This window comes from Falco peregrinus, chromosome 9 (genome assembly GCF_023634155.1).
Source record: "Falco peregrinus isolate bFalPer1 chromosome 9, bFalPer1.pri, whole genome shotgun sequence".
NCBI classification, from domain to species: Eukaryota; Metazoa; Chordata; class Aves; order Falconiformes; family Falconidae; genus Falco; species Falco peregrinus.
The window spans coordinates 6,615,759-6,640,878 of NC_073729.1; the positions used below are offsets into that span (position 1 = coordinate 6,615,759).

The following is a 25,120-nucleotide window of genomic DNA, read 5'->3' on the forward strand; positions in this document are numbered from 1 at the left end:
TTAGTCAAAGACATGTAGCTCACCTAGATGAAAAGGTAGCACAGCTCTGATCTGCTTGTATCAGAAATCAATCTCATCTTCCCTAGAGGGATAAACAAACATTTCTACTTATAATACATAAAGACAACTAATCACAAAAGTAGTGCTCTAGAACTGTCAAATACTGTAGTTTATAAACAGAGCCAACATCCTGAGCTTTCAGGGAAAATGAAAAATAAAAACCTCTCCAAGTATAAAGTATTTAAAAAAAACAGAGCGAGAGCCCAAAGTATGAGATAGTCAGCATGAAACAGAGCCACAAATGTACTTGCATGAACAGGAAAACACAATTGGAAAAGAAAAGAAGCAGGCTGTCTGCCAGCAACCTTGACGTTGATCTCACTGAAGTTAATCATAAATTCCTATCAACTTCAGTGGAACAGGATCGGACATTTGAATTATAAAGGGATCTGAAAGATAAGTACAAAATGCACCTTCTAAAGTTTGTTCTAGCAACATTAACACAAGCGGCTAAACACAGCATTAGCATGCCTATCTTATACAACTGCCAGGTGTTTATAATATAAAACTGAAAATTTACTTTTCATTAACATAATACCTGTTTCCCAGAAAACAGCATAATTTGGTACTGATGTCTCCACCAGCTTCCTACCAAAGCGCAAGTCTTTTTAAAATAGTATCACCCAATGTCAAATTTTCTAAAACTGAGATAGGCAAGAACATGTAGTGATATCAGTGTATAATGCATAGTGTCTGCACATGTAGAGGCTCAGCAGATAATTATGAAGCATGACAGCACAATATTCTAGGTGTCATACTGCATGTCTGTACTTGCCAAATGCATGTGTATCATAATGGGCAATGTAAACATAAATTGACCCATAGAATACACAAATAAGCCTACCTATTTGTAAAATTTCACATACACCTCCTGTATCTGTTATGGAAGTGAAGAGATACAGTGTGGACATGCAGGATAGTCCCTATAGTCAAGACTGCACTGTGACTTCCTATTTTAATGCTGTACATTGGAAAGAGGAACAATCTTCATATGCAGGAAATAGATAAAATAGATCTACTAATCTTCACCTTTCTAAGAATATTCTAACCTCAGTACTAAAATGAGAGTATTACAAATATTATATCTGAACTATGTAAAGTACTCCTTCAGCGCTTTCAATCTTTTCACCTCTCTGAAATAGTGATATACCTGTCCCTATATCACAGTTTAAATTGAGAATGTTTAATTTTATGGGGGTTTCCATTTCTTTAAAAATTATTTGCAAAGATATTAATTGATTAGCCCTCAAAATCTTACAAAAAATAAATTAAATGTTTGAAATCAGGCAGAAACAGATCATTCTTCTGCCATATTTTCTGTCTGGAAATCCCTGAAATATCAGTGTTGGTTCCTCCCTGTTCTTTCAGGAGGACTTGCTGCAAAGATGCTGTAAGCTATCATACCTTAACCAATGATGAAAAGTCATTGAGGCTCTTGTTAATGCATCTTCTTCACTATGTTAGGCCAATGAGTTAATCTGTTATTAGCATGCCTAAAATGTGGCAACAATTTTCAGAAGCAAGTGCAACATGCTAAGCTAAACCTCTGGTTGTGGTGAAGAAGCCTTTTCACTAACTTACCAGTCCTCCAGATACAGACTTCTCATTGAAGCCATGAGCAGAAAATGACATGGAAAGGGAAATGGCTACAATCTGCAATAGTTTTCCCTTTACAAGTTACCTTTCAAAATACAGACACCTGCATACTCTTCTTCCCAAATGAGAATTCATCATTTTAAAAGTTAATATGCAAGCATCATTTCTTCCTCTCTCATCTTTCAGTAAATGTCCCACCCACACAAGCAGCAACAGTTTTCCTCTCACTATCCTTCAAGCATTTTCTCCTCTTCTGTCAAAGCTGTCCATTAACCCCATGACTCGGATGTCACTTCTTTTTTTCTAGCCATCATTTAACAGGTTTCATCCTGGACATGCCGTCCTAACCTTTTGTTAGAGTACATCCGGCTCAGTTCTCTGCACTAGGAGACGTTCCTTATTTTTTCAGGAAGCATTTTAATACTGTACATAAAGAGTTGTATATAAACCAGTATGATTTAAGTACATAAAGGCACCAGAATCCTTTCCTCTCACGCTGTTCACTTTGCTTAAATTAATTTATTTTTACTTGTATTTGTTATATTTTTCTCACTGCACTTGATCTGCTTCATTCTCTTTACAGTTAAAAGTTGGCTGGTAGAACAGCTTCTTTTTTCAGCTTCTCAGAAAAGACAGCATGCCTCAACTGCGTGTAGTACAACATTTGCTGACAGAACCTTTTTTAAAAAAATACACTTCAGCTGCTCTATTAAATGAGTCACCCACATGCTGGGGGATACCATATAGTAACACAAACTATGAATTCTCAAGAGGGAAAGAAACAAGTACTATTTACAATGCAACTGTAACAGAAATAAAGATGGCACAGAAGCAAAACCGAGGGCTGCTGCTCCACATGCTTATCTCTGTCAAGTAAAGTTTGAAAAGGAAACTGTTTTTAATTCTTGCTGCAATGTTAATGGATCATTTTTTAAACACCTGTGCGCACACACGAACACACATGCACACAGTAGTACCCGCCTCCAAGAAACTTCCCTATTATTGTTTCAGAAAAATTAATATCAGTGTCTACAAAGCTACCTTACTAACTGAAGAATGCTGACATATTAGTCTTGTTTTTAAAAGGAACTTGCATTTTATCAGTTCTTTCCAGTAAAGTTGGCTCAAAAGAAAATGATTTATGAAGCCAATACTCAAAGCAAACCTTGTACTGAGTTCAATGCATACTTGATAAAACCCTTACCAACTTCAAAAGCAAATAAAAAAAAAAATTACCACTACAAATGTAGCTTCCTGTATTGTGCATCCAGTTCCCATACTGAACAAAACAGAACACCTGGAATCTCGCAAATTCATTTTGTATAACTGGGAACAGCAATTTTCAGTGCTGGTGTAAAAAGCAACCTTGTTTCACAGATGCTACTACATGCAACCAAAATATTTACTCAAACTCTAATCTCAAATCAAAAAGTATTTCAATTATTCTACTAATATGCATTTTGCTCTAGTCAGCAACAAATGCGATGCTAAAGTAAACCCTGAATGCCCCAGAACTTCAAAGTACTTTTTTTTCTCTTTGGAAAGAAAATAGCTAACAAGGATAAATCTAAATCTAATGATATGGAGCCAGATGTAAAAATATTTAGGCACTTAATGATAGCTGCGTAACGACACTTATTTCCAGAATTTGCATAATTTCTACTTGCTTAGGAATCCAAAGATGTTTTATAAAGAATACAAAGCATGAGAAATGTATTCATTAAAAGGGTCTATATCTTTCCTGAATTACCTATGATGAATATTAATATATACAACTGAATATGATTCAAAAGGTTCTAATAAAATGCAGTTTCTTACATGATTTGACAGTTGGAAGAATGAATAGTACATAAGAACAAAACCTGTTGAAATTAGCAATAATTTTGCCTCTGATTTCATCCAATTTGGTTTAAGTACCTGGCCATGTTTTTAGCTACATACAAGCGTATTCCTGTCCAGAAGGCTTGTGTCTCTTACTGCCTAACAAGAACTTCAGAAAGATCTCTTCTACTTACTGAGCAATCAAACAGACAAGAGCACAATACCTCACTAGATAAACACCTTCGTTGCACAGGAGCTCAAATAGAGGCAACACTGATACCGGCTTTTAACTTAACAGTAAAGGATTTTATCTTTCTCTTGTAAAGTGCATGTGTTTAGTCAGTATATCACTAAAAGTATCAGTCAATATTATTTCCACACCTCTGACATTTGAGTCAATATAATAATATTTCACATTTTTTATTATCTCAAAGAACTACAGCTCTCCCCTTCCATGATTACAATTTCAGTTATATACATATCGCTTGGGGGCGGCTTTTGACAGACGACCTTTAACTTGGCTTATGTGAACTGAAAGTTTATGTTCAGCAGCAGTACCATTACTACACAGCCAAGTTATGGAAACTTCTCCTTAGTCTTATCAAAATATAATTATTTTTGTTGTTGTTGCTTAGGTTTTATTTCTTGATGGGGTTTTCTAAATATAATGTCAGGTATCAAATAATGGTATCTCAAGCTGTATTATAGCATCAAGTCACAAGCAAATTTACATCGACGCCTACATTAGATGCCTTCGCATCCAATAGCTAATGGAAGTTTTAAGCAGACCCAACAGGCAATATTAATTTATAATTTTGTTGTCCCCTTTTTTTTAATGTTAATTATCTTGGTTAGAAGTGAATGAGGTACACAGAGCTCTAGTACAACACAGCTGTTCAAAGACAGAGTTATTACTTATATATAAGTAACTTTCTTATTCTAAAATAAAATACTGCCACCATCCCAAAGATTACAGTAGCAAGTAAATGGGAAAATATATAATCACAGTTTGGTGGTACTTTATGAAATCAAGGTTAATAATTTGTGGCCTGTAGTGGATGTTGCACTGTGACTGTACAAGATCATTGTGTAGCAGGTGACAGTAAAAGAAAAGTCCATCTTAAGTGCTCACAGGCACTCACATGGGCTTCTCCTTAAACCCTTTGTGGATCTTAAACAGAAGCCCATAAAGGTTACAACAAAACTGGTTTCAAATAATCTGTGAGTGGCTCTGCACCTCCTATCCAGTCTTTAGAGTAGGAATCTTTCCCATGATGCTGTCTAGTTTGAGACAGGCAGTCACTTCAGAACTCAGGGTAGAGCTGCGCCAATACCGAGTCAACTACAGGACTTTTCTTTAGAGCAGGAGAAAACATGGCAAAAAAAACCCAAACCAAGCTCCACGATGACCTTGATGCCATGGCATACTGGTGCTTCGTTGTTACTGTGATGGTCTAATTTTGAAAGTGCTAGATGTTATTTCTCCACAGTAAATACTTACAACTCAAACAGCAGAGGCTTTTTCTCCTACAGGCTTACTAAAAAGCATTGCGGAACGCAAACTCTTTTGAAAAACACAGCCGTGTTCATTTCAACTAAAAAAGTTACCGCTCTACAAACATATTTCAACCTTTTCCTTCTCCAGAATACTTCCTGAGAACGGCGGCTAGCCGGACACCGCAGTATTTTACCTAGCTCCTCCAGCTATGCTAGAGTAAGCTTAAAGCAGTATTTTACCGAGCCCCTCCGGTTGCACTACGGTAAGCGTGAAGCAATATTTTACCCAGTTCCTCCAGCTGTGTTACAGTAAGCACAATACCGGAGAGCTATACCCTTTCTAGTGAAACCAGTCTAGCCTCCTGGGCAAAGCAGCCCAAGTTTTTCCTGCGGTTTGCAATTCCCAGCCAGCCCAGCTGCCGCTGCTGCCGCCAGGTACGCACGGGTGCCTGCTGGCGCTGCGAAGCCAGGCGCTCCCGGGCCGTGCCGCGGGGCCGCGGGCGCGTTCCCGCTAAGGGCGGCGGGCGGGCCCGCACAGCGGGGCGGGCGGCAGGGCTGCCGGGCGGGGAGCCCCCCGGCGGGCGGCTCTGGGTCACCTCAGCCGCTCCCGCCCCCCTCCCCCGGGGCGGGCCGCCCTGGGTCCCCTCAGCCGTTCCCGCCCCCCCGCGGGCCGCTCTGAGTCCCCTCAGCCGCTCCCGCCAGACAGCCCCGAGCCCCGGCGGACGGCCCCCCCCGCGCACCACCGTTATTTCGCCTTCTCAAGTCTGACAGGAAGGAGAGCGCGTCCCCCCGCCGGCGGCGCCCAGCGTCTCTCTCCCTGACAGGAGCTGCCCCGCCGCCAGGCCTCCGACCAGCTCCGGGCCCGCGGGGGCCTCCCGCGGCCCCCCTCCACCACCGCCGGGTGGCACCGCCGCCCCGCAGGCGGCCTGGGACGGGCGATGCTACTACCTTTCCGTCCCGCTGCGGCGGGAGAGCAGCCGCTGCTTCTGAAGGGCGAGGTGTCTCCTGCGCGCGGGGATGAAGGGGGCGTCCCCTCGGGTTGTCCTCCTGAGGGGCAGCAGGGCACGGCAGGGCACGCTGCGGCGCGGTACGGTGCGGCGCGACAGCCCCACAGCACTCCGGCGGCCCCGGCTCCCGTTGCCATGGGGATGGGTCCCGCCCCTCATAGCGTAGGGATTGGTCGGGCCTGACCCACGCCTGGGAGTCGCGGAGGATTCTGATTGGGCGTCGCCAGCCGCCGAGGCGAGATTGCGCGAGAGGCCGTGCCGCCAGCGCGGCCGGCTGCGCCGAGGAGGTAACGTGGCGGTCGCTGTGGGGGCGGGCCCGGCCGCGCGCCGCTCGCGTCACGGGGGAGGCGGGAACGTACCTGCGCGGCGCTGAGGGGACCGGTACGGTGGGCGAGCTCTGGCCCCAAGCACGCCGATTCCTCTGCCCTAGCCCTGCCTCGGCCCCGGGCCGCCTCGGTTAGCGTTGGACCGTCCTGAGGGGAGTCCCGGGATGTGGGTTCCGCGGGCCTGGGCCACGGTGGCGATTTCTAGCCCCGTCCCCCGGCTATAGGCGCGAACGGAGCCGGACCCGGCTACGCTGAGGGAAAAGGTGTTTGTTCGGGGTCGGAGGGGTGGCCGCAGCTCCAGCCGCTCCCGGTGACAGGAGCTACGGCTTTGGTAGCTCGTTTCTCTCACGTTTTAGGGTCCGTTCCCGCAGTGCCGCCAGTCCCGCGCACTGAGGCGAGGTGCTGTTTTACTACGGAGTTGCGCAAGCCCGGCTGCTAGCAAACACAGCTAGCGTGCCGCAGCGCACATTTGCAACCTTCATCTGCAAGGTCTTACAGACGTTGCATGCAAAATCTTACCACGCTTTCCCAGCCCGAAGGGCAGGTCCATGTAGATGATTTGCTATACATTTGCATATTCATTGCCTCAGTAGCATGCTCTCGGAGAAAGGGTCTGTTGGCGGGCCTGGGTCTTTCCCTTTGGGGGTGTGATTTTTAGTAGAATAATGAGGACAGTTCACTTGTAGGGCAAAGCTAAGGACTGTAAGAGCAAATTAATCAGACTTTTAATATAAACAAGGTAGTCTCAGTGCACAGGACTTTAATCACGAAAAGAGGATGTTCTTTGTTTTGTCTCCCGAAGCTGACTCCTGCGATTCGAAGTCCCTTCGTTCATCAGTATCAGTCTTGACAACTCTAGAGGGTCAGCTGAACCTAACCTCTGTGCACCTATAGTTAAGCACTAAATCAGCCTTCAAAAATGCAGGAGTTTTAGACAACACTTGGGCCTCTGTAGGAACGCCGTGGCTTCCATTGGTACCTCTTGCAAAAACTCGGTCCTTGCACCAAGGGGCATTTTGTGCAAGCCTCTTGGTTGCAGTGAATTGTCACCATTACGTGTCCAATCATGAACCCATACATGAGAATTTGAAAATGCATTTTCAGACATCCTTCTCCAGGTTTGCTCCTTCTTCTTCCTAATTCTTTTTCACTTATTTGTGCCTTACTCTGTTCAGGCTTGGTTTTCCCTTCCTCTTGTAAACAGAGGAGAAAAAGGGAAAGAGGGTGGAGTGGTAGAGTTTTGGCCCCCATGCAGATTAAACAATTTAGGACACTTTTCAGCCTGCACATTTGTTTATGCTTGGTGTAAGCTTGGGGTTTGATTTGTGGATTTCCTTTCCCATACTGTTTCAAAGTGTGGTACCTGGTTTTTTGGACTAGTATCTTTTGTGCATTCTAGGTATTTATTCAGCACTAAAACTGCTCAGAAGTTATTCAGAAAAGTTATTTTTAGTGGATAAGTAAATACTAGCTGTAACAGTAGCAACTACAATACAGTACCTATAAAAATAATTCTGTAATAAGCATGGATTCTAGTTGAAACCTGTTAATGTTTTTCCATGCTATGAGCCTGTAGTCCTGTGTGAACAAATATGTATTGACATGTACAAATTCTTGAAAAACGTTTACCACTGTGCACTGTGTTTCTGTTATTCTGATTTACAAGGTAAGTATCTATAAGTTGAGAGTTGTTTTTTTTTAAAACTGTTCCAATAGTTTATGCAAATGAGAGGGGAAAATACATTATTGAGGGATTTGTGCAGTCTAGGCAAGATACTTGAAACTCCCATGGGGTTTTGAATGCTTAATTATATTGAGAATAGGAGTCCAAAGTGGTGTTTGAAATTGTAGCTTCTGGGTGATGCATGTGAAAGAAAAATGGGAATGTAAACTGTCTGTAATGACATCTGTAGTAATAGAAAGCTATTAAAATAATAGGCCTGACACTGATGGGAGCTTTCCCTGTCTCTCAAGGCTATACTTTTCAATACTATAAAATAATTTTCCTATACTGTTTTCACTTTAGAAACAGAGCTTTGTGGTAAGTTGGGTTTTTTTACTAGTTTGTAGACTATCATTTTTGGGACCTGGAAGCACTAGAATTTATTAAGCATAAATTTGTATGTACATGTCACTGATCAACTTATGGCAAAAAGCTAAATAGATGTTCTGATGGGAACTGTTAAAACAAACGTACAATGATGCCTAAAACTTCAGTTGAAAATGTGCCACAAATACATGCAAAAAAACCCTGTAAACTTGTGGCCCTGCATTTTATCAGGGTAAACCATGACGTTACACAAGGAGAGCCGGTTGGGACGGACTTTTTGACACGTCACAGGCTGCACAAGCATGACGTGCGTAGGCAGACCATGCTTTGCCTGCGTGGCAGTGACACAGTGTCCTCACCTACGCATTGTCGGGAGCGGGTTACGTGATAAGGCAGGAAAGAAAATCTCTAGCATGTTGGGTGGTGCTTGGCCATAAATGACTTGGCTGACCTTCTGGGAACATGATCGTTCTCACGTTTTGCACCGTAGTTTAATGTCATAGCCTACCTCACACTGCCATACTGTTTTGTCTTCTGTATTTGAACAGGTGTTTGCAAGGCTGCAGGATAGATCAATTTGCTGCTGGGTGTTTAAAATAAATGCTTTTTTTCTGCCTCTACTAGTAACAGTAAAGAAGGGGAGCATGGGGGAGATATGGAAATTATTTTAAGTATTAGATAAGTATTATCAAGAGGAAAAGCGTGGAGCTGTGCCCTTGATGCTAATGTTAACAGTGTTGTTTTCCCCAGTCAGACACATTCAAGCTCTTCAATGGCTGATCTAGAATATACAATGGTAAAAATGCCCATGGCCAGTTTATGCTCCAGCAGGGTGCTCAGGCAGTAGTGCAATTGTGGTACTGACACTGGTCAATACATGAGAAGTCCTGGCATGTCTGAATACAAGAAAATTCATCTTGGTGTAGATTAAAATACACTCACTTTAATGCAGTGGTAAGGTTTGTTCTGTTAGGATTTCCTGCTTTACTTCTAAAGCAGTTTTTAAATTTCTGTCTAAATTTCTAAAGCAGCCTTTTCTTCTGTTGTAAGTTGCAAGATGGTGTTAACGCTTATTGAGATTGATTCTTCTTTTTCTAGCTCTTGCTGTTATTTTTTTTTCTTTCACTTAATTCCTTTGGGTTTATATGTTGTTGTTTTGGGTCTGTTTAGCTTAGATCTCCATAGGCTTTAGCCACACAGCTTCTGAAGTTGCTTAATTGCTGTTTTAGATGGTTTAGAAGTTGCCTTCTGGATTCTTAAATGTTACTACAGTTTCAACATGCAGGAAGCTGCAAGGTTTGAAAACTGCTGAGGATTTTAGTATTGCAATGGAAGCAGTTCCCTTAATCAGAAATTGAGAAAGACAGTTCTTAATACTGGACACAGCATGGCAGAGTGGAAGAAAGGACTGACTTTGTCCACCATGTTGTTACACTGTTCCAGTAGGTTAGTTGAAATAGGTGGGATTTCAAGAAGGCTCCTATATATCAGAATGCCCTTGATACTTTTTGCTGTTAGTTTTATTTTGTGGAAAGTTATTGATATTAAAACTCCCATCAACAGAATTAAGTTAGATTGTCAAATGTCTCTGAAGCAGTAGTCCTAAACTCTGACTCCTAAATCCCCATCTTCTTTCTCCCTGCTCTGGGAAACAGTGATAGATGCTACTTTTGCCATTGAGAGCAGCAAACATTTCCTTAGAGTAAAAGTGGGTAGAAAGGCAAACTTATTAGCATTAGTTTGTGTTTTAACCAAAGAGTAAGCTGATAACTTCAAGGCTGGTGCTAAAATACTGACATACACCCCCCCACACCCCACACACTCCTGACTAGTTCTGTCCATCAGAAGAAGCAGTAGTGACAGAAGCTATATTATAACTTGTTTGAGTTTGGAAAAAAAACCCTAGAAATAAGAACTGAATTTATTCTCCATGCCTCTGTGGAAACGCATTTCTGGTATTGAAAAACTCATGCTTAACTAGCACAACGTGTGGTTTCCTGTGATGTGTACAAGTACCTGCTGGCCACACAACTGAGGCTTGCTGAAGTAACTTGCAGTGTTTCCCAACAGCAGTGAGTTAACAGACTTAACCACAGACCTGAAATGGAAATAAAATAGTGATCGTAAAGTTAAGAGTGTCATTGTTAAGTGCCTAATTTATTCAGTGTAGGAGGGCTGTTGACTTTGCATGAAAGTGGCAGGCAGGAGCGCAATTAATTCACTGGTGAAACTCTTCTGTGGCTTATGTCTGCTTGAAGAGGCACTGATTTCAGAGGAGTTATTTGAGTTTCTGCTTAGCTTAGTGTATGGGCCATAAGTTTTCTTTCTCTGGCAGACCTCTGCCTGGAATCTTTCCCCAGTTTGAACAAGTACAGCTCATGTCCTCCCTGATTAATATTACTCTTATTTTTTACTTTGGTGTATATAAGCAGTTGGAAAGTCTTTATCCAAATGTAGTTATTGGTTCCAAGAGATTATCAGTTATGGCCATATCCTGGCTTTCAGGACACTGTTCTGTACCAGAGTTATATATTTTGTAGGCATTGTCTCTTCTAACAGGGTTAGGTTTTCTCTTAACAAAATTACTTCCTTCCACTTAAGCTCTGGTACAGGTATATTGACTAAAAAGGGGCTAGAGGAATTATGCTGTAATTTTAGCAAAATTTTTTTATTGCCTAGTCTGTCTTTTATGCAGTGAAGAATATTTGCCTAAAGTTTGCCAGATCTTCTGTTGTTGACTCATACATAGACTGTCTTACTCTAGTAGCTGATACATGGGACTGATCTATTATTTCTTGTACAACTGAGATGAATTTACAGAGGCAAGATACATGCTTCTGTTGTAGAATTGCAGGAGCATTGTATATTACTCTCAGCTAGTACAAGCCTTTCTAGGAAATGAAATTTAGAACAAAAGACTTTGTATAGAGCTAATCAAAATGTTGTAATTCAAAGCTGAAAATTGCAGTCACTTTTAAGAACCCCTTCCAGGCTGGGAGTAGGGAATATTTCTAACCTATTGTTTCATAATCGAAAAGTATGAATTTATTAATAAAGTTGCTGTGAATTAAACCACAGCATGCACTTACAGCATGACAGCTATTCTATGCTAAACTTGAGATACCTCACTCCTTAATAAAAAAATACAGTGACAATTTGTAGTTTTAGAAACAAATAACCAACTGCTGAAAGATAATAATAATTCCACACACACACCTTCTCGCAGGTCCCATGCTGTTGGTAAGACCTGCTCTTGGAGTAGAGATTTCTATCTTTGCTTTGACTATTTCAAGATTGTTTTCACCCTCTTTCAATTACAAATTTGTACCATAGCTTAGTTAGTTATGCTAGTTATTTTTCCTCTCTCCAAATACTATATGGCTATTTCATGTCAGGCTGGAACCTGCTTTAACTGATAGAGAACCTCTGGGTAGGGTGGATCCCTGGTTTTCTGGGGCTGTGCCTGTGTCCCCTCCCGTGATCTGGGGCACATCTGGCAGCATGACCACAGCTATGGGGTAGGATGGGTGCCTATTTGTGACTGGGAGTGCTTGCAGTTTGGTCTCTTGGTGGATCTGCTGCTGGTCATGTCATGTGATTAATTGGAACAAAAAACAAGATGTATTGTTCTGGTTAGTTGTTAGAGACTTCTTATTCCTGTTTTGGTGTTAGTCATCTTCAATGCTACATAACCCTATTTGTTGCAACTCTTTACAAGAATTCCATTACACTAGTTAATTTGGCAAGATAAGGAAGAAAAAAATCTATTGTCTTCTAATATTGGCCAAAACTCAAATTCTAGAGTAAAGATGAGTTACCAGTGTTACTGTAGCTATTTAAAATGTAGTAGTAGAAACTGCAGGTCACTTTTCTGTTAAGTACTGAGCAGCTGAGACATGGAACAAGTGAGCTCTTTGTGAAAGTTTGTAAGTCTAAAGCTATTCTATATAATCTCTCATCTTCTGCCTATCCTTTCTTGGGCATGTACCTACCGGGCTTTCTGCTGGAGTTTTTAGAGTGATGTATTAATTTTCAAGGCTGATTTTCTAATTTTTAAATTACAAAAAATATTTTTTCTTTTATTGTATATTCTAAGTGAAAGGAAAAATAAAATATACTGTGAACTTAGAAAGTTGAGAGGGATGAGGATAAATAAATGTTTTCATAATAATATAAAATTTTATTTACTGAATTTTAATAAGGTGGCTACCCTAGAACAAAGATAATAAAACTTAGTCTGATCAAAGAGGGTTCTCCTTCAGCTGGACATGTTTTATAAAGGTAAACATGCTTAATCAGATTCAGCTTTTAAATTCAGCAACTGTTAAACAGAAATTTATCAGCCAAATAACTTTATTTGGAAACAGGAATGTTTAGGCCTTGGTGCAGCAAAATATTTAACCACATGTTTAGGTTTATGCCCACTTCCTTTTGAGTATTTTTTTACATGTCTGTAAGATTCTGTAAAATATATTTTTCTAAATGAGCAAGCCAGTGACTCAGGACTTCAGGTTAGAGATCGGAGATGGGAGGCTTCCTTGAACATTTCAGCTCTACACTGATTAAAAAAGGAAATAGACAGGTTTTATTCTGTAGGGGATGTTTATTTACATACACATTTACCAAAACCTGGTACAGATGCAGGGTGCTTAGAAACAAAAGAAGGAAATGTGGCTGGAGAAACAGGTGCAATCTTGCCTCCAAAATGCCTATAGTTAGAACTGAGGCAAGACCCATAATATATTCTCAAGGAAAGAACAGAGTAAATTGAGGAAGAAAGCCTAGTTTAAAAAAAATGCAAGTTTCACTGTGTTGAAGGTATAGGTAAACATGAATACTGGTACAGGGCACAAGGATAATTTCAGACTTGAAGCAACGTGGAAAAGCCGCAAAGAGAAGACAGAAGAGGAACGATATCTTGCTTAAGAAGGAGGTAAGACATCTGAGTTGGTACAAGCTATTTTGGTATGCTCAACTGAAGAGAGGATGGCTTGGAAATGAGATAATATTGAACTGCAAGAAAAAGAAGTAGTAAAAGATAGGGTGTGGTGGTTGCAGCAAGAAATGTATCAGAGCACTTTTTTGGTTTCTCATTTCCACTGATGGAAATATTTTAAAAAGTAGGAAAAAAAATGTGGTAAAAGATGTACAGTATATGTATATCACACATATCTCATGCGGAACAAGAAGTACCATAAACGTCTCATTAAAGGAAAATGTAACACTTTATTCCTGATGCAGTTTTTATTTGATTTCTCGTGTAAATCAGTATTTGATTCCAGATTTTTTTCAAGTCATCTGTAGTTTGTATAATGCCATTGTCATCATAAGGCAGATGTGTAGCATCTGAGCATTAGGCAAAGGCTAAGTATCTACCAGATATTTACAAGATTGTGGTAGTAGTTTTAAAAAATGCCTGCTTTTTAACATTATATCTACTTCTGCCCTGTCATAATTGTATGTGTGTGATTATCACTTGATTATTGCAGGGGGGAAAAAAAGTGGGAGTCAACATGGGGTTTTTATTTTTGCAGTGTTTACATTTTTTGGTTTGTTTATTATTATTTTTTTATCAACCTTGGACTAATGAGGGGCAAGGCAGCAGAGACGTTTCTTAGAAATTTGTACCAGGCCTCCGTGCTTCAGTGTTACCATAAATGATCCCAAAGGAGGTACAAAATGATGTAAGTTTGCTGATGACAGGGAATTACTTAGAGAGTAATAAAATTTAAAGTTGACCTTTTACTGTAGATCTGCAGATACTTAGTAGTTGGGTGATAAAGCAGCAAATGATGTGTTAGTAAACTCATTTGCCTTGAAGAAAAGGCGGTCTTGTTTTCGTTTTTTTCCCACCCAAAATGGCAAGCTCCAGACTAGCTCTCTTTATTCCTGAGATTGTGGATATGTAATAAGAAAGTTCTGTGAAAACATCAGTGTAATACTCAGTGGTGGTTAAAATAGAAAGTGTCAGGTATAGTGGAATTCCTAGGCAAATGATAACATAAAATGGAAAGGATTGTTGTATTACTGCATAAATCCATGTACACTGGTATTGTAAATACAACATGCAGGTCTACTGTAATGTAATGAGTGGCATGCTGGAGGGAAATCAAAATGGTCACTATTTCTCATAACACGGGAAGAAAGCGATCAAATCAGGTGGCAGATTCAAGGGTAGATGCTAAATGTTGCTACTTGTCTTTCCTTGTTGCCATTTCTCAACTGTCTTCCGCTCTGTGAAATTATCCCACCTTTTGGGCTGGATTGCAAATCAGAGTTAAAGTATACGCTTTTTAACCACTTTATGGAGAAAGACGAGGTAGGGTATGATGTATATTTAAGAGATAAAAGTTCAGAGCACACTTCTCACTTTCCTATGCGTGTTGTCAAAAGTATGGTTCTGCTCTTTAGGCACTGTGGATGCAAAGTGCTATTACCTTGTATTGTCATGAATTGTGGGAACCAAGGTCTTCCTTTTCCTTGAGGTTTTTAAATTATGGTGCTTAGTTCCTGATGAGAATTTATCTTTAATTGCAAAAATTCATAGCTGAAGAATCACAGACTGGTCAGGGTTGGAAGGGAACTCTGGAGATATCTAGTCCAACCCCCTGCTAAGGCAAGTCCGACCTCCTGCAAGTGGCACAGGATCTCATCCAGGTGGGTTTTAAGTGACTCTGAGAAGGAGACCCCACAGCCTCTCTGGTCAGCCTGTTCCAGTGCTCTGTCACCCTCAAGGTAAAGGAGTTCTGCCTCGTATTCAGATGGGAGTTCCTGTGTTGCAGTCTGTGCCCGTTGCCCCTTGTCCTGTCACTGGGCACCGCTGCGAAGAGCCTGGCCCCGTCCTGTCGGCACTCGCCCTGGAGATGTGTGTGCGTCGATGAGATCCCCTCTCAGCCTTCCCTTCCCCAGGCTGGGCAGGCCCAGCCCTCCCAGCCTGTCCCCATACGGGAGATGCTCCATCCCCTCATCATCTCTGCAGGCTCCGCTGGCCCCTCTCCAGCAGCTCCCTGTCCCTCTGGAACTGGGGAGCCCAGCACTGGGCACAGCACCCCAGATGTGGCCTCACCAGGGCAGAGCAGAGGGGGAGGAATCGCCTCCCTTGACCTGCCAGCCATGCTTCTCCTCATGCACCCCAGGGTCCCACTGGCCTTCTTGACCACAAGGGCACACTGCTGGCCCATGGGCAACTTGCTGAATAAATGGTTAGTTGTTGTAGCAAGAAAAACCTCACAGGATGGGAGGGAAGGACCTGTGAGTGCAAGGTGCTGCAGCTGTATGACCAAGTGAGTGTGAGTGAGTACATGTGAGCGTGGGCATGAGATGGAGTTGGAGTCAGCATGTATGAGGAACTGGGCGTGGGAGTTGTGTGAGTGAATGTAAAGAGGTGTCACTGTGCATACATACTGGTGAGCGTGCAAGTGAGTGTGAGCGAGTATGCAGGTGAATAGGTGTATTAAGTGTTTTTCAGGAAGTACAGAAGTGGAGGATTTAAACCAGTATTTACGGCCTCTCATTTTTGTCCTTCAAAGCGAGCTTTGAGGCAAGGTGGCTCTCACTCCCCAGTTCCCTGCCTGTCTGGACTCTGTTTTTCCCTGCTGCTTTTCCATGGGGAATGTGCTGAAGACCAAATTTTCCAGTGAAAAGGTAGAAAGAGCATTTCTGGTCTGGGAGCCATTTCCCCAGCCTTTCTAGATGGTCCACAGCGTGAAGCACCCTTTTGTCCGCTGTTTGATCTGGTTATGCTGAAATGAAATATGCATGTTTGAGGACATCTGTAGAATAGTGCAGATAATATTTGCAGTTTTGGAAGTAAAACACATAAAACATATCTATGTGCTCATTGGAACAATGACTGATAGACTGGGTGTGTACTTGTTTCCTCACACTGAAAAAAAAAGGAATGGTATTTAGCAAAAAAGTATTGTTGGCGTCCTTGTTGGACCCCAGCGTTATCTTGTTCCTGAAAAACCTGCTGAGGAAACTTGACTGTTACAAGAATGGGAGGATATGGTTGCAAGTTGTGTACCATCCTGTGTTGCTTTGGACCCTGGCCATCAGGAAACATTTTGTCTACTACAGAGATGAAACACTTTCTCTTCAGTAGTAGTATTATGAGCAAGATGCGTAAATAATCTGTGGCAAGGGGCAGCTGTATTACAGAAAGGGAAATAATCCCAACTTTTCCTTTCTTTGATGAAATTTTAAAGAGATTTCCACAAAGGATGTGCCGGGGGCAATTTGCATGTTTAGTATTCACCTACATAAACCCTAGTTAAACATAAAAGTAGTTTAAAAGTTGTTTTACTCTGCTTCTGCACCCTTTATACTTTATTAACCATTGATCTTTATTCTTTGTCAATTCATGCATGTTTAATACTCATTGCAAATATTTTTCCTCATCTCCAAAAGTACTCACACAAGTAAGGCTGGGTGAGAATATTTGAAAGAGCATTGTTTGTAATTTTCTTGCCTCTGCTGAGCTGTCTCTAGATAATGGAAATACAGGCTTCTACCTACTGCAGGGGAATGGAAATAAATCGTAATGCAAGCTCTTTCAAAATAAATGACATATCCTGGAGTAGGAAAATTCACAGATCAGTATGACATTTTGCTGCATAGCTTGAGGTTTATTGCAAAAGATGGAATCTATATAGACATCTGCTTTGGTATTTAACTGGTAATTCTACTGAACATACATCTAATTTGGATGAAAAGTTATATGGTTGACCTGAATGACTCAAGTCATGGGGGCAAAGCAGGAGAAGGACAGCTTGAAGCAAAGGGTACAGAAAACCTTGTGGAGAAAGAAAATCAAGATTGCTACATACTCCTGCAACTAGCACTTTTTAAGAATGTTTTTGACAGAAGCAGGAATTAAATAGTGAGATGAATATAACAATACCTTAAAAATAATTTCAGAAGACCAACATCAAATCAATTGTGCAACTAAATGGCCATCACAAGATAATCAGTTAGACACTGTTTCTTCTTACAGGCAGTTTTAATATGAAATATTTACTTACTCTGTAAAATAGGTAAATATTAAGCCAGGAGTTTCTGGGATGGTGAAGCTAAGGAGTTATTCTGTGTTGCGGACAACTGCTGCAGTGTAAATAAAAAACAGAAGCTTTGATTCCAAATCTGTTGATACAACTTAGAAGTGGGAGAACTGCCCTGTGAGCCAACACTTAAGAGCTTCCTAGAACTGGGTAGCCACATGCTGCCTACTTTTCTGCTGTTGATATTTCATTTAAGGTAGCTAATACTGCCTGCCTTTGTGGTACTTGCTGCAAGTGTTTTCAGCTGTGAAAGGTAGTGGAGGTGGAAATGTCTGAGACAGGCTGACCTATAAAATAGATCAGGACAACCAACAATTCTTCATCCAGACCTTACTTCCTTTGTTTACGTTGTCGCATCTTCTGGCTTCACTCCCACATCCTTCCATATATTACACCCTCCCCCAATAAAAATGTGATATTCAAGTGAAAGCTTTCATCAGTCTATCTGAAAGCACTCTGCAATTGTTCCTTATTTCACAAAACCACAGTTAGGTAACGTCCGTTTTGCGGGCTGGTGAACTGAAGCCAAGACAAACTGGTTTGCCTGAACAAATTGTGTCTGTTGGAAAAGCGTTATCAAACTCTTTTCTGTGAGCCTCAGGCTTCAGATGTATAATCTTGTAAGTGGTACAGGTTCAGTTGCCTCATTACCAGGGGGCTGGAAGGCTTGTCTCGCAACAAACCCTTTAAATCCATCCTTCTCTGCACATCTGAGCCTCTCCCCAAATCTTGCGCAGAGGGACATGTGGAGCCCTTGCAAATCCTCCTGAAGAGTCATCCTTCCCCAGCCTTCCCAACAAATCACAGGATCTCTGTGTTGAGTGGAATTGCTATACTCGCAGAGATAGAAACAAATATTGCTTCCTATGTTATTTTAAAAATTAATACTATTTTCTGAGGTTTTGAGGAATGTTACCAACTGAACAGACTGCACAAAACAATTTTTAGATACTCAGAGTGTTAAGGCTTTATCATCTGGTCAAGGCAAAAATCCCTTCACGTTAATGACTGCAGACCTAGGGAGTGTTAAGGCTTTATCATCTGGTCAAGGCAAAAATCCCTTCATGTTAATGACTGCAGACCTAGGGTCCCTCACAGGACTCCAGTTTTGGGCAAGAATTGATGTCTTACATCAAAATATTCTGACTTCTGTACCACTAAGGGTTAATAGTAGCCTGCAATTAAGTTATTTAATCATTTAAAGATTTTCAAAACCAATGAAAATATCAGCACCAGAATTTTTTTAAAGCCTCATTTACAACAACAGCCCAAAATATTCCTTCCCAGTGCTTAATGATGACGGAGGGATATACAGTTTAAGCATGGGCTAAAAAAAAAAAAAAAAAGCTTTCAATACAAGCTCTACCTCTGTCATCACATCTCTGCCTTTTGCCATTAGGCAAGCAGTGTATTTATCTTCTAAGTCCTTTATTTGCAAAGGTGCTAGTCATGCTTTATTAGTACTTTCTAATCTCCATGTGTGCACTTAGTTGAGAGCATAGTAACAACATTTGTACTTTCCTGTTGGACTAATGTTTTCTAGTAAGTTGCAGGGTCTTCAGTGATGTAAAAGTCTCGTTTGACCCTAAATGGCTTGGGCTAGGTTACTAAAATGCTAGGTGACCAAATAACCTAGCATGGTTATTTGAGCTTCCTTAACCTATATGCTTGTTTAAGAAAGGAAAAAAAGGAGAAGAAATACAGCAGTAGAAAAATACTGTTGGAGATTATTGCACTCAAAAAGGTTGGTGAATTCTCAGAATTGAGGTATCTGAAAAGAGACTGAAAAATTATGAATATTTTTGAAGTAATTTAGGGTTGAAAGGGACTTACTGGAAACAATCTAATAGTTATGGAAGAGCCTGTGGGAAGCTCAATACCCGAGTTCTGGTCATAACCACGTCTCACCATGTGGCCTGTTTTTCAGAGACTGAATATATTCTAGGGTTTGCTAAAAATCCCCTTTATTGCAGGGTCAGATGGAATCTTAACAAATTACATTATGATGCACAGTGTCGTGGAAACAGATAGTTTCAGCTTTTTCCTGTGGTTCATTCATTTGTTCTTTCTTTCTTTGAATGCAACATAATAATAGCTTTTGAGACTGCACATAACAGATTCCAAACTTCTGGGGAATGTTTTAGTTATTCATGAGATCAACCCTGTTAATTTTGGTGCAAATGGAAAATGAGTAAAGCTTAATTTCCACTAAAATCAGATTAAAGAAGGATTCTTCAAATGCCTTCAGTGTAAGCCCTGTGCAGCTGTCAGGCTATCTGTCCTGTTCTGTGGAAAACTGTGTGGTGACTGCAAAGCTTATGGAACTGTGATGTGAGAAAAATAAAGCACGTAGAAGTGGTATAATTGAGAATAAGATTTTTATGCTGTCTATTCTAAACTGTAGGGTTTGTGATAGCAATAATTTCAGAAAGAAAGCAAACCCACATCTGTTTCAAATCTGTATCTTCCCCTTTTAATGAAAGCTGTATGCATACTCAAAGATACCAAGGGAATTTGCTAAAAGGCTGGGAATGCTGCTTGTATTTTCAGCATTGAGAAAAGTTCACTTCTGTCTTTAGAACAAGCTATTAAAGCCTTTCTCAACCAAAGAGAGAGATCAGAGATGATCAGTATCGCATGTTCTCTGCTGCTTCAGAGAAAGGTGGTAGCCAGGAACTACGTTTATTCATTGCATGGTAGGGCCATTTCTATAAGACTAGCATGTTCATCTTTATTCAGGTATTAAATCTCATGAAGACTACTTGGTTTTAGAAAAATTCTGGCTTTTCTGACTTAAATCTTGTGGATTTTCAAAGATTTTTAATATTAGATGGGAGATGGGCATTTTGCTTCATAATCTAATGACCAGGTTAGAGTTGAACGTGTTTTTAATAATGTGAGACTAAGAACAGGGTGACCTTACTAACAGAGTACGAACAAATAGCTGGAGGACCTAGCTTTTCATTAGTTTGGTATTTTAATGCAGAGTCTCTCACAGGGCAAGGATTCGGCCAGGTACCTCTGGGGGATGCTGAAACATTGCAGGCAGATTTGTCCATAGGTTTTAGTGGGATGAAGCAAAGATAATTCTGGTCTTTTTACGCTATGCTTTCAGTGAAATCAGAGCAAAACTTCCATTGATTTAAATAGAAAACCAAGATCACACTTAATGCTACTGTGATGTGATTCCTGACTTGGATGATGAATTTCTGCTCTTCCAAAAGACCATGCAGTACTCTAATGGAAGTAATATTTGCAGGCAACGTAGCACAGTTTAGTAATTTTTTTCTGAAAGGCTTGGATTTACTTGAAATGAGGTAGCTAAAATTTTTTCCATTAAGAAGTCTGAAAGAGTCTCTAGACCACTCTATACTTTTACCACACACACGCATGAATTTAAGTACTTGCTGCGCTGTGGCAAATTAGGTATGCTGTCATGGCCAGAATTAACCAACAGCACCACACTGAAGCGCTATTCCTTATATTCCATATCCTCCTTCATACCCTTCAGCTACTCTTGAGTATATTTCTCAAGCAAAAGACCATTACTATTTAGAACTTAATACTACATTTATATTTGGAAAATAAGTAATTTTCTTTAAATTGATACTGTGTTTGCAAATGCTTTGATACTGCCTGAGCTCTGCTCTTAATTAGGATGTGTGCTGTATTTCTGCATGGCCTGATGTGTCCCTGCTTCATTGCAGAGGGATGACTGTGGATCCAGAGGAGGTTTGCTGATGGGTGATTTCTCTGGCACCTTGGAAGATGCAAAGTGACGCTTCCAACATCCTCTGCATACCCACACTTGGGTGCATAAGCTGAATCCTGGCAGAGTTCCTGATACATTTGGTAGAATTATTTTGATGGATGAGAAGTATCCACAAAGACAGGGTTCATAATGAGGCCAGAACTGTGCAGTATGCTGATTAGCTGTCCTCCTCCTTGAAGTTCCTCAGTGAGCAGTGCATACATAAATACATACTACCTTTTTCCTCCCATGCACACAAGCTCTGCGTCAAGTTGTTTGAGTTGTGACACGTATTAATGCTGCTGGCTTCTTTCTGCTAGCGGCTGACTACTGCAATCCTATCTTGAAAAGTTTTCCACCAAACTCGGAGATCATTTTCATTAAAACAATATCTGGTTTTGTCCCTCAAGCATGGGTGTCTTTCTGCTTGTAAATGTAAACAGCAAAGGCATGCAATAAATCCCTTTGAATAATGTGCCAGTACTCTACTCTTACATAACTGTCATTCCTAAGTAGAAGATGCTTATTTACCAATTAAAGCATCTTGGCAAGGATTCTAGGCATTTTAAATTAATTCTGCTCCTTCCAGAACATCCATTAGATAAAATCTGTTGAATTTGAATCACTGACCCTTAACATGAAAACCGTTTTACAAATGTTCTCCAGGAAACGCATTGTGCGCTTAACTTCCCCTGTGAAAACTACAAAAAAATTGAATATGAAAATACAAGGATTAAGGGCCAGAGCCATGACAGAATTGGACTTAGAGTTATGGAAACTACCTCACTGAATGTACTTGATGGGATAATTTCAGCAATATACACTGTGTGACTACAAATAAATACATGACATAAGGTATTCTTCAATTTTTTTTATAGTAGAGTATTTCCATTGACTTGCAATCCTTAAAGAACTGTGAAGTGTTACAGATGAATGTAGGGTTACTAGAAGAAGCTTCATGCAATTGGCTCATACCAGAAAGGAAATACTAGATTTTGTTGGTGACAGCCTGGATCTTCCATGGAGCTGCAGAAATCTGGGCAGCGGGGGGAAGACCCTGTAGCCTCTTTCTTAGCAGCCTGCCAAAGAGATCACTGTGGAAGTCTTGCTCTAGGTTTCCTATTGGTAGTGCTGGCTTTGTTTAATTTTAATTCTTCGATACAGGATAATTCAAGTAAGTAGTCAATATAAAGTTATATCATCCTTTGCCTTTGGGTGTCTGATTAAGCATGACTTCCTGTGATTGGGATTTTAAATACCCAAAGTCTTCCCAATTACCTCAATTACCTTTACCCAAGGAATGATTGCTATTTCCAGGTACGCATCCTGTTGCCTGCAGTTTCTCCCTCCGGTTTTTCTGGCATCACTCTTACATTAACAGCCCTTAACAAAGCGTGCTAGAGACTTAACAACTATCCCACGGTACCTCCTGATTACATTGCAGCGCTGACACAGTTTCTGCATGCGTCTTCCAACTCTTCCACATTCCATTTTAGGAATGTTCAGAAACTGCATTTTGTTTAAGGCCTTCACATGATAGAAATCCTGCATATCCTATAGAACATATCCTATGAAAAAAAACATTTCTTATAATTTCTTTTCTGATTATATAAACCATCTGTAAAAGGAAGTTATATGAAAAAATAGGTAAAAAGCTATCATAAAGTATTTACAGTAAAATGAGTATTAAAATGTGTTAATTTTTTTTCTGTTCTTCAGTGCCCTGTTCTAATAGCTCTTCTGGACATAATTTATTTCCAAAAAATAGGAGTAAATATGAAGAATCTTCTATGAATTTCAAGTGTATGCCCTGCATGCCATTTTGTAGAGAATGTTGCCTAAATTGTGTGGAACATCCTAAGTTTCTGTGCCAAGATCTGGGGTAGTACTTTGGCTTCTAGTACCTAAATTCCTATTTACTGAAAGAGGACCTGGATCCTGAGAAATTAACCCAAGAGAAAATTTTACTTGCACTTGAAACTATTGGCAGGTTTTTTTTTTGATTGCAAAGCAGAAATTTCTTGTGTTTGAGACTTAAATATGTAACTCATGTATATAGTCAGCTGAAATTAACTGTATAGATTTTGAGAGCTGTATGTTCTCTTGAGACATTACACATGCTGAAAACACATGTAAGGCATTGCATAACAGTGAAACAATAAAAACATAACCATGGCCTATTTTTCTTTTCTCTTCCATTCATTACGAACACTGATACCCCTTTTCTCCCTGAAAGAAATCCACAATGAAATATTAATAGCAACATACTGTTGAATAAACACCTGCAGGTGTAAGCAATGGCCATTTAAGCTTGAATAAACAGTCAGAACAAGAGAGTATTAATAATAGTGCTCAAAATTACCAACAAAAGGCATTGTGAGGCTAATCTAGGAAATTATATTGAATTTTCAGAGAGTGTATTTTTGAGGAAACAAAACAATCTATTGCTTTATTTAGGTGTAAAAAAGAACCTGTCTCCCTCTGCTGGTTTTTAGAGAAAAAAAAAAAAGTTTATAGACTAAAACTTCATAGCTGAAATTTTTATACAAATTACCAGATGTTCCAGAATTAGGGCTTAAAATTTGTTGCCTTTAAATACGTAGGAGTCACCTGGAGGACATTAGAACTACCTTTCTTGATCAGCGGAGGATTGGTAGAGTTTTGTAGTATTTACTCTGTTTAGGCTAATAATTTCTCAGTATATTTAATATGATTTCTTTATATGTGCATCTTTAAGAAAATATAATTTAAACTTAATTTAACCTGTTTAGCCTTTAATTCAAACATCACTGACTCTTGTAGCTGTCCTGAAGAGCAGCCTAATATTGGAGTCATAAATGTAGATGCATAATTTCCTTTCTGGCGTAGTCTGAGTTAGTGTACTTTAGAAACTCATACTCAAAAGAAGAAGGCTTGATTTGTACTATAAACTGCTCCGTAAACATAAGTCACAGGCCATAAGGCTTTTAAAGGCCACACACACAAGAATAGCTGCAGCGCTGAGCATAGCTCGCCAGTTATGACAACTGCATGAGGTTTCTTTGAATTGTGTGGGGACTGCGATGGTGACGCTGCCTGCTCTGGGGTGGCTGCTCAAACCTGGCCAAAATGCAGTGTTGCCTGCCCTGCCGAGCTGTGAGCCCCCCAGTGACATTCCCCCAGACCACTCCAAGAGGCCGTGAGACACCCACACGTGGTCTGTGCCAAGGAGAGTGTATGTATACACTTTTAAATGTCTATACCACAGCTCAAGATTGTTTGCCAACAAAAATCAAACTAAAGCCGTGTCTTGGCTGCAAACAAAACCTAGGGTTTTCTGTGCCAACTGTTGACATACAGACTTACTGGAGACAAGGCACTACCATTTTTTTCCTGAAAACTCAACTGTTTCCTTGCTGATAGTTTTCACAGATAAATTATGAATGACATAAGCATGATGGCTAAGAGAGAGAAGAACACTGGAGTGACATAAGAGAAGGACATAAAGTTTAATGAGGCCAAGAGACCCACTAACAAGAAAGACACAAGGGAATAAGGATGAGAAAGGTCATAAAAGTATGTACTCACAAAAGTATTTAAATAATATTACCAAAAAATCAGAGTTACATAATATAATAATATTGCCAAAAAGCAGGACAGGAGTGAACTTTGTGTTGTGATCCCCACCTCAATGAACAAACATTAGGGAGTTTCTGTGGAACAGACCTGCTACACAAAGTAAGTACCATGTTCTGGTACACATCATTGTATCTGCAAAGAGGTTTTTGTCCTTGGTACGATATGCTCCATCTTCCTATTGTTAAGAGGGAACACATTAGTCCTTTACTAATCCCTGTGCTTCTACTAGACAATTTCTCCTTCACAAAATGGATAGTCTAACAATAGACATCAAGTTTATTCCTTCCAATTAGTTAAAGGCAAGTAGCAGTTCCCATAGTTAAATTAAGGCATTC

The 25,120-nt window shown here is 40.4% G+C and overlaps 1 protein-coding gene across 2 annotated transcripts in view; it reads right to left on the reverse strand.

The window, feature by feature from the left end:
- Positions 1 to 6,125, reverse strand: part of NUCB2 (nucleobindin 2) — a 31,115-nt gene extending 24,990 nt beyond the window's left edge. Inside the window, exon 1 of one of the 2 annotated variants that reach the window (XM_055813771.1) lies at positions 5,923 to 6,125. The gene's annotated coding sequence lies outside the window, so the exon portion shown is untranslated. The remainder of the gene's footprint in view (positions 1 to 5,922) is intronic. The other variant, XM_055813770.1, reaches the window with a different exon arrangement.
- Between the last annotated feature and the right edge of the window lie 18,995 nt (positions 6,126 to 25,120).